This window comes from Fukomys damarensis, unplaced genomic scaffold (assembly GCF_012274545.1).
Source record: "Fukomys damarensis isolate Sample0158 unplaced genomic scaffold, DMR_v1.0_HiC HiC_scaffold_22, whole genome shotgun sequence".
NCBI lineage: Eukaryota > Metazoa > Chordata > Mammalia > Rodentia > Bathyergidae > Fukomys > Fukomys damarensis.
Window position 1 is genome coordinate 11,046,963 of NW_022900934.1, and position 10,268 is coordinate 11,057,230.

Genomic DNA, 10,268 nt, shown 5'->3' on the forward strand with positions numbered 1-10,268 from the left:
CCCTCCAGGCCAGGCGTAGCCTCCCTGGGATGCGGAGCCGCTGGGAAAGCAGCCGGAGTGGGAGCGAACTGGAGCCCAAGGCCGCCAGGGGGAAGCGGTAGAGGGGCAGAGACGGGACAGACTGGGCCCCGGACCCCTCACCCCGACCCCATCGCTCCTCCGGGTTGGCTCGGGAGCTGACACTGTGTGACTGCAGGGGCCGCTCACTCTCCAGGCCTTGGTCTCCCCATGGAGTCGCTGTTCCCTATCCATTCTTTTAAGGGACCCTTACTGAGCACCTACTATATGCCAGGCACATGCCATGGGTACAGCCGCGGGCAGGGAAGACAAAAGACCCTGTCCTGGGGGGCACTGGGTTCTTGGGGAAGAGGACAGGTGGACAGACCCACGGGGAATAAACGGGCAGAATGGGGATGGATAACCGAGACCAGAGAGGTGAGGGACCTGCCCAAGGTCACACAGCGGAAGGGGCCGAGGCTGGACACCGGAGGGCACAAGCCTGGGAGACCCTGGCAGGGCTCTGGGTGGGGACAGCAGGTGGGGAGCAGGTTCGGGTCCCCGGGCTCCCGATAGGGTGACAGCCACACCCAGGCTCAGGCTGGCCCACTCTGCCTGCTGGGAACACACAGTCCTCGGGGCCAGGAGGCTCAAAACAGCAATCTCGGAACCTGGGTCGGAGCCCAGCATGCTGAGGAGGCATCAGCCTCCAGCAGGGCCGGGCCCCGGCCTGGCGAGGGACAGATCCCCAGGTCCACTTATCACAGCCACCATCTCAGATTGCGATTTCCAAGACGGCAGCTCCAGCATCTGTCCAGCGCGACTTCTCATCCAGTCTCATCTCAGACTGGACGTGTGGCCGGTCACATAAGCATCCTTATCTGCCATCAACTCACAGTTACTCATTCAGTCATTCGACAAAATTTTTTGGGTACTTACTCTGTGCCAGGCTCTGGGGACACATCAGAGAACCACAGACAAAACCCCTGAGGATGAATCAGAGAACAGAAAAAAACCATAGCACATCTGGTATTGAGCACCCAGGGGAAAATCAAGCTGGAAAGAGGACACTGTGCACCTGGCTGGAGATGGGGTAGAAGTAATAACTTCAAGTGGCGGGGGGATCAGCAGGGAGAGAGCACCTGGAGTAAGACTGTTCCAGGCATTGGGAACAGCCAGTGCAAAGGCCCTAGGGCAGCACAAGTGTGAGCTATTTCAGGAACAAGGCCAGAGTGGCTGGAAGGGTACATAAGAAGGTGTGGGGAGCACACAGATGGAGTCAGAGGGGAGCATTGGGGAGCCAGCGGGGGGAACCTGACTGCTTTTTCTCAGCACAATGGGACCTCTGGGAAGGACTCTGCAGGGGAACGAAGTGGGCAGACCTGCAGTTTTAAGGAGTCCCTTTGGCTGTGTGTGGGCAGGGGAATTTTGTAGCAGGTGGGAGCTTTGGCACCACAGGATAAGCGGTGTGGCAGCAGGGCCCAAGGAAGGCTGGGAGCCAGGGTCTGACACAGGGCTCACTGCCGGGACCCACAGAGGCAGAGGCAGGAGGCGCGGCCATGCAGCACGGACAGAGGCGCCCTCTAACCTCACTCCCAAGGAGCCCGGCCTGGAAGCCGACCTGTCTGTCAGGCCCCATGTGGGTCCGGCACCCGGAATGTCAGCCTCCAGCCCCGCCACACGGCACCACGCCCAGCCCTGCCCTGCCCACACGCAGACTCTCCACGGCCCACTGAGCAGGGTAAGGGGCCGTTACAGCCCCGGGCCGGAGGCAGGACCCCTGCCTGCCCACGGGCTGTGTGCAAGCCCCTCCCGCGGCCACACGCGGCCTGGTCCACCTGATCTCCCATCTGCAGCGGCCACTATTCCTGACTCACCTCCAGCCCCGCGAGGGCACAGACCGTGCACAGGCAGCCACTGCTCCAGAGTCTGCAGCAAGAGCACTGGAATGGGAGTCCAGGGCCCTGAGTCCTCTCATCTGCAGAAAAATGTTCGTTCCCCCATTCATTTCTTCCCCATTCGAGTTTCCTGGGCACCTGCTCCATGCAGGACCTGTGCTGGGGGCTGGGTGTGCAGCAGTGAACAAAGCTGACAAAACCTCCACCTGGCTATGGTGACATTCCAGGGGAAGGAGGCAGGCAAAAAATAGGATAAACAAGCAGGGTGATTTCTAGTGTGAGTGATGAGTCCTAGGAAGAAAGCATGAGGTAAGAGGAGTGAGGGGCTGGCCAGGGGAAGGCATCACTAGGGGACAGCTCGGCAACAAACAAGGAGCACCACAAAGAGAGCTGGGGAATGGCATGTGCAAAGGCCCTGGGGCCCAGGCCCAGTTGGTGCATTGTGGCACAGGGGTGAGGTCACTGTGGCTGCAGATGAATGGTACAGCCAGAGATACGGGCAACCTGGGGCCAGGGTGCAGATCCTGGGAGCTTGAGAGCCCACTGTGAAAACTTTGCTCTGAAAGAGGTGGGAGTCATGGAGGGCTTAGACCAAAGGAGGGACAGGATCCCTCTGACTTGGAAGGACAGAGGCAAGAGGATCTGTGAGGAAGACTGAGAACATTCCAGCTGGAGTGGGTGATGCAGTGGCCCCCAGGATGCTGCAGGAGCTCCCCGGTAGCCTGGGCTGTGGGATCAGAGGGAAGACCTGTGGAGACCCTGGGCTGGCTGTGGGGCCCCACACAAGGGGAAAGAGGGGTGCCAGGTCGGGTCTCGAGCCCAGAGCCAGTGCAGGGCTCCCTGGAGCCAGGGCATCTGCCCTCTGCCCTGACACCAGGGCCCCACACCCCGCCGCCTCGGGTTCAGCAGGAACCTGGGTGGGGCTGGGGACCCGGCCCGGCCTTCCCACCCCTCCCAGCCAGTTCCTCTTGGCCTCTGTCCCTGCTGCGCCCTTCGCCCCCGCCCTGTTCACCCCCTCCCAGGGCTCCCTGCCACCCCAAAGCCTTCCACAGAGGCACCCACCTCCCTCGTCCCTGGGGCCCCGCTGATGCCTCCCGCTTCCCGGCCCTCTGCTCAGGGGCCCCCTGTTGTAAACCCCCTTTCTATAGGTCCAGGAACCCACCCAGGTTCCAAGGCACAGGCAGGTCCCAGGTCACACCCAAGGTCGGGGCAGCGGAAGACGCCAGCTCCATGGCACCGAAGCCCCAGAACCTGGACCGAGGCCAGAGTGCCTGGGAAGGGCCCCAAAACACCAGCAGGGCAGAGGCACGGAGCCGGGCAAGGGGTGAGCAGGTTGCCCCAGGAGGGCAGCCAGGGCTCTGTCACCACTTAGAGGAGCAAGGCCCCAGGTGACACCCGTGGGCACCCACCGTCCCTGGCCGTCCCTGGCCGTCCCTGGACCCTTCTGCCTGCCCGAGTGCTTCCTCAGACCTTCCCAGCCTGGAAGCCAGGGCTGGAACCGACGGGGAAACTGAGGCCCTGGGGCACCACATGCACTGACTGCCCAGCAGAGGGCAGCTAGATGCGCCTCCCTCCCAGGCCTCCAGATCTCAGAGCAGCCCTTGCGGAAGGCCAAACGGTGACCTTCAGTGGGGTGTAGCTGAATCGCGTGACCGTGGGCAGGTCCCTCCACCCCTCAGAGCTTCAGCTCCCCATGAGAAGCCGGGCATGGTAGTGCACACCTGTGATCCTAACACTCAGGAAGCTGAGGCAGGATGGTCTCAGGTTGGAGGCCAACGTAGGCAACTTAGTGAGCACTGCAGTTACGTGAGAGAGGCAACCACACCAATAAACAGTAGCCATTATTATTATTGCTGTCGTCTCTAGGACCACCTGCTCCCATGCCTGTTCTGTTGGGACAAGATAGTGGCTAGAGAGCCTCTCTGATGTCCTCAGCGTCTTGCTCAAGGCCTCCTGTACTTTGGGGACACAGAGGAGGAAGGGGCAGGGGCCAGGCAGGCCTGTGAGTGGTAACTGCAGGCAGTGAGCCGTCCACTCTTCCGCCTGCCCATTCCACACGGGGACGCCTCGTCTTGCGCAACATGGGAAGGGGGTGGCCTGGACCCCATGTCCACCCGGCTGCAGACAACACAGGCAAGGGAGGCCCAGCCAGGCTTCCTGTGTGCTGGGCAAAAGGAGAAGTGGGGTCCGAGGTCACAGGGACATCCGGCAAGCACCTCCCCGCCCAGCTCACTGCACCCCGGCCTGGCTCAGGCGCCCGGTTCAAGCCAGCCTGCCATCCACCAGCTGCGTGATGTCGGACAGCGCAGCTCGGGCCTCTGTGCCCTGCGGGTGCTGGGGAGCAGGAAAGCCCCCCTAAGCTCCTTGCCTTTGAGGACATTGTCATCATCTTCATTTCGCAGATAGGGAAGCCGAGGCGAGGGGTGTCCTCAGACTGCACCCACTATGCCTGAGGACGGGCACTCCGGGAAGGGACAGGGTCCGACCTCCTGGGTGCCGGAGACACAGAGGGAACCCTGCCCCCTGCCCTCCCTCCGGCCCGAGCAGGCATTACCAATCGATGCACGTGCCCCTTCACAAGAGCCCAGATGCAGCCTGGTGCCAGGGGCCTCGGTCAGGGAAGAAGGGGCACCTGCCAAGTCCATCCAGCGACAGCCTAGGTCAGAGGACTGCCCAGGACAGCAGCGAGCCCCTGGCAGGCTCGCTGGGTCCCAGTCGACGATCAGGGCCCCCTTCCAACGTTCGCCTGTGGGCCGACCCGGCGCAGGAGGGCGGCTCCAGACGGGCAGCCGACCAGGGAGGCGAGGCGGGCCGGGTAGCACCGGGGAGAGTCCGGCGGCCCAGAGCCCCCGAAGGCTGCGGTGAGAGGAAAAGCGAAAGTGAACGCGGAGCCTGCGCCCCGCACGGAACCTGGGCAGAGCCGGGTCGCCCTCCTGAGAGCCTGGATCCGCGAGGGCGAACCTCGGCGGGTTTGTCACCCTCTCCGCGCACCAGACCACGCTGTGCAGATGCTGATCGTTTAGGGCCCTTGAAGGCGCGGGAGCCCAGCCATGATGTTTACTTGTTTGTCCGTCAGCCTCAGCGCGACGCCAGCTCTGCCCTGGTCACGGCTGTGTCCCCGCGCCTGGCGCACAGTAGGTGTTCGCTAGGAATTTGGTGAGAGAAACTGAGAGGAGGCAGCTTGAGTCACTAGAAAGCTCTGCCTGGGACCTTCGTGTTTCCATTCGCTGCCCCTCCCGTGGAACACAGGTTCTTTTTCACACGCCCACCCGCACCAGCGCCCGGCCCTGGGGAGGACCCTGATTTCAGTGGAAAGGTGATCGATTGGTGATGTCTGCCCCGGCCCAGGCACAGCGGCAGGGCAGCTCCTCCAGTGCAGCCTCTGCAGCCCCCAGGAACATCGCGGGTGCTTAATAACTCGTTAAATGTCCACGTGTGAGTTCAAATCGTCTACTCCTTTCGGAAGAAAAGCATCTTTAGCTTAACTTTTTAACCACCCAGGCAGCGCGCTAGCCCTTCCGGGGGGACCTACTACGTGCTAGCCCCACAAACCGTCTGGGAGAGGCTCTGGTCTTCTGCTTTGAAATGAGGAAGTCGGAGTCCTGGTGTGGCTTGGTGGAAGTTACCAGCTGGGCTCAGCTGGCCCCAAAGTCCTCCAGGGACCCGGCCTCACAGCCTGGGGCCCGGCTGCGGCCTCCCCTGCGCTCGCCCTCCCCTCCCGGTCCGGGCATCCCCAGCCCTCTCCCTGGGTACGGGGGATGAGGACAGGCAGCCTCTGCTTCCCCTTTGGGGCATGTCACAGGGCTGTGGTTAAACGGAAGCCCATCCTGGGTGCGGACCCAGGACTCCACCCTCCCCATGCCCAGCCCGACTTCCGAGCTGACCAGGGGCCATCAGCTCCCCTTCCTCTTTTCTCCCAGTGAGAGGGGGACCATGGGAAGATCTCAGAGACTCAGTTTTCTCCTCTCGCACGTAGGCTCGACCCTGGCACCTTCAGGGGTTGGTCTGCAGCAGAGGCTTAGTGAGATAATTCATGAAGGAGGCTGAGTGAGGGTGTGAAACATAGCCAGCACCCAAAAAACCAAGGTGACAATTGTTATATACGGGCCAGGAAGGCAGACACCTTGAGGTGCTCAGCCTCCACCACGACATCCCCCAACTTACCCCTCAGCATGAAGACCAGATCAGTTACCCTCCCTGGGAATCAACCCAGCCCTTCTTCCCTATTCACTCATTTGTCCTCACCTCAAAGCCCCAGGCTCTCCTCTTCTGCCCCATTCCACCCCAGGGCCTTTGCACATGCTGAGGCCTCTTGCTGGAACATCAGTGCCTCCCTTTCTCATGCATCTGGTCTCTGCTCATCCTCCATTTTCAGCCAAGCTTCTTCAAGGACCTCCCTGCTCACACCAACCTCCTACCCCTCAGGAGAGACCGCAAAACACCTGGTCTCACCACAGACACAAACCCACACTTCCGAGGATGGTCTGGTTACCATCTGTCACCTCGGTGGTCTGGGAGCTTCCTGTGGACCGGGACACTGGCCCCCTCCTCAGAGCCAGCCCTTCACTCGCATTGCTGAATGAATGATGACCACAGACTCAGTGCAGGGACAGGAAAGGATGCTCCCAGACACCCTCCACCCTCCTCTGGACTCTGCCCCGCCCCCACCCCGACCCCCACAGAGCCTGACTTCCCTGGGGGAGGCAGAAGGCATGGACTCCAGTGGGAGGCTCTCAGCCGGGTTCCCTTGGGCCTGGCTGTCTGAGGACGGGCCGGGGGTTGACCCTGGGAAAAGGTCAGGGCCCCCACATCAACTAGAACAGTCCTACTGGAGCCAAGACTCGGGCACTCTGACAGGAACCCAACTCCACAGCAGCAAAAATAAAAATACAACCCTGGTGTGGGGAGGGGAGCTGGGGCTGGGGGTCCCGGGGCCTGAGCTGTTTCAGGCAGTGGGTCAGCCTGAAACACAGCTTCGGCAGCGGCCCTGGGGTCTGCTCCGCGCTGGGCGCACACGGGCGGGGTGCGGGAGGCCCACGTCCTTCCTGTGGAATCCCCAAGGGGAACTCGGCCACGCCATGGCCACCTTACAGCAGCGTGAGCCTGGCACTCCCACGCGGCAGCACCGCCCAGGGTTTTCTGAACAAGCAACAGATCCGGGAGAAACAACACAAACAAACACTGGAGGAGATTTTCCCGAAGGGAACTCCTGCAACAGACTGAATTTCCTAAACTCACCCCTCCAAGGGGCCCTTTCCGGGGCCTGGTGGGCAGCGCGTTGCCTTGGTTCTGAGCTGTGTGGGCTCAGAGGGTGCCGTGTGGCCCAGGGCACCCCAGCATCCTCCAGACAGCCCCTGCCCAGTCTCCCACAGGCAGGAGTCACCTGGAGCCCAGACGGCGTCCTCACAGAAGCACCTATGCTGTGCACCTACTGTGTGCCAGGCCCCGCTGAGCAAGACAGGGCTGGCCGCTGGGGAAGTGGGGCACTAGGCTGAACCCCAAACTGGTGAATAGACAGTCATCCTGTCACTCTGTGCTGGCAGGGGCAGCTCCAGGCCTTGTAGACATTGAGCTCTGGGGGCGCAAAATCCCCTCAACAAACCACCGCTGTGGCAGATAGCGGTCTCGGCAGGCTTTTTCCCCGAAGAAACCCTCTAGATGACGTCCATCCGCCATCCACAGCGTGACTGCTGTGTACACGGTTTGTACACAGGGGTTAGGGAATCAGGAGAGAAAGAAAAGTCCACGCACAGAGGCAGCCTCACTCCGGAAACTTCGCTCCCCACTGGGGGTCGGATCTGAGGGTGCAGAACCCGTGGGAGGAAGCAAGTGCCCCGCAGAAAGTGAAGAGGGTGCGGGGCAGGGATGGGGCTGCTCTCAGGGGTGGCCTGGAGGCACCAAAGTCCAGTCTGCACGAGGGATCACCAGATGGGGGCGGGCGGGAGAAAGAGCTCCCAGCAGAGGCTGTGACAGCGGGGCTGAGGAGGCAGAGCTCGTGTCTGGGGAGGCAGCCCTTTCAGCCACCCTGCACCGTATCCTCCACGCCCAGCCCAGGGCCCAGCAAGGGCGGGATCCTGGGGGGGCTCGGCCCGGAGGGCGCTGGCTAGTGATGGCGGGGACGCCCGGGGAGGGCAGCAGGACCGGAGGGACTCCTGACACACACGTGGGGAGCCCTTACCACAGCACAGGGAACCACGGCTGTGCCCATCGGACCCAAACCCAGATGCGGGGCCACTGCAGAGGTCTGAGGAGGACGGGGCCAGCCCAGGAGACTCCCACTGGCGGCAGACCCACCGTGCCCATCGTCTTCCAAGGCCACGTTTCTTTGGAACAGTCAGAGAGGCTGGATCCCAACTAGTCTAAGTCAGCCATAGGAATTCCTTTCTGGGCATGTGATTCCATTCTCCGGTGGGACACCAGGGAATGCCTGCTAGAACATCCAAGAAATGTTGTCTTTCTTCATAGAAATGTGAGATCCTGGAGGAGAAAATCCCTTTTTCTATCCCTCACTTCCCTTCCTGGTTAGAATGTGATACGGGACAAGATACCTGGCGCTACAGCAGCTACGAGGGGCCCATGAGGAGAAAAGCAGTGAAGACAAGCCAACCTAGGGCCCGGAACAACCCCAGATCAGACTTCTGGCTATTAGGTGTAGTTAAATGTCTTTCCTGCTCCGGAGGTGCTACAGGCTACGAGGGGCCCATGAGGAGAAAAGCAGTGAAGACAAGCCAACCTAGGGCCCGGAACAACCCCAGATCAGACTTCTGGCTATTAGGTGTAGTTAAATGTCTTTCCTGCTCCGGTGGTAGAAGATGGCCCGACTGAGACAAGAGGAAAACAGGAATGAAGCCTGAAATGGGTGAAAAGGGAGACGTGGCGGGACAGTGAGGTTGAGGAGGGCTCAGAAGCGTCCAGGCCCCACATACATCTGGCTCCAAAGCAGGTGCTCAGCGCACAAGTGCTGCTGCTACTGAGCTCCTGTCTGCGCCAAGCACGTGTCCAGGCCCTGGGATCCCCCAGCCCCCACTTCCAGGGACCCCCGAGTCCTCCATCCTCTGGGGACAGGGAGCTTCACTACTCCAAGGCCTGCTTCCCCCAGTTCCTTGTCCCTGTGTGGCGGTGCCTGGGCCCCGGGCCTCACTGCCCACGGGGTGAAGAGCACTAATGGAGCCCTGTGCTGTGTGGGGACAAGAAAAGCCCTCGGCTGCCCCGGGCCGCCACCACTGAGGCCTGTGGCCCCTGGCTCTCCTGGCGCCCCACCTGGGCCGCTGCCATCTCTGAGGCCCCATTGTTCCTGCCTGGCTCAGCTCCAGGCCTGGCCCTGCCCAGGCTCCCCTTCCCTTCATCCCATAAGGCCAGGCCCACAGCAGCGCCAAGCCAGGCTCCGCCTCTCCCCAGCCCTGCTGCCTGGGCGCTTCCCTCTGCCACCTGCAAGTCCTCACGGGCGACACGGGGTGACAAGACCTGTGAGTCTGGGGACGGCAGGGTCCCCAGCATGTAGTCAAGCTCTGGGAGGTCTTGGCCCACATCCTCAGTCCCCCATGGGCCTGGCTGCAGCAGATGCAGAGCCGGGATGGGACAGAGCACTGGACAGGGAGCACGGGGCTCCAACCCGCTGTGTGACCTCGGGCAGACTGTGGGTGTCTCTGAGCCCCAGAACGAAGGGAGGAAGCAGCTGGGTCCTCCCCTCACCAGGAAGCAAAGGGGAGGGGTGGAATCAAGCTTTCTTTTCTTTCTTTCTTTTTTTTTTTTTGTTTAAAAAAAATAGCACAAAGCTTGAATGAAAACCTGGGCAGACAGAGGATTCCATTGTGAAGGCGCCTAAGACTCCTGGGCAGGCGTGAGAGCAGCATGCAGGTGTCGGCTGGGTAAACAGAGGCCAGAGTATGGGCCAGAGAAACTGACAGGCGGGGCAGTGGGGGGCGGGGAAGACGGCCCAGCTCGGTCCCTGGGTACAGGCGGGCAGCCCACGCGGCCCCTCCTAGTCTCCGTCCCTCCCACAGCCCGAGTGTGGCCCTGGCCTGCCGCCCACAGCTTTGTGACTTGGCTTAGGCATCACCCTCTCTGTGCCTTGGTTTCCCCATTGGGAGGCTGGAAACCATAATGCGACCAGAGTGCTGGCGGATGAGCCTGGACCACAGGGAGAGCAGCAGGGCTTCCTGGACAGAGCTCTCTGCCCACAGGCCTCTGTCACACAGCAAAACTGGCCTTCCTCCCGCCTGGCCTGGCACGGCCCCTACTCACTCTGCAGGGAGAGGTGCTCAACTCGCAGCGTCCTCAGGGCTCCGCAGGGCCGGGCGGGGCGGGACGCCACCTGCCACCAGAGGGAGGACCTGGAGGTCAGCTTGGCGGCCCAGCGTCTCCTGCCTCTGA

At 61.9% G+C, this 10,268-nt stretch overlaps 1 long non-coding RNA gene across 1 annotated transcript in view; it reads right to left on the bottom strand.

Moving 5' to 3' along the window:
- The window catches only part of LOC117287247, a 4,458-nt gene extending 2,043 nt beyond the window's left edge, over nt 1-2,415 (bottom strand). Inside the window, exons 1-2 of the long non-coding RNA XR_004518479.1 lie at nt 1,875-2,415; nt 937-983 (exon numbers count right to left, since the gene is read on the bottom strand). This is a non-coding gene — a long non-coding RNA (uncharacterized LOC117287247). The remainder of the gene's footprint in view (nt 1-936; nt 984-1,874) is intronic.
- Between the last annotated feature and the right edge of the window lie 7,853 nt (nt 2,416-10,268).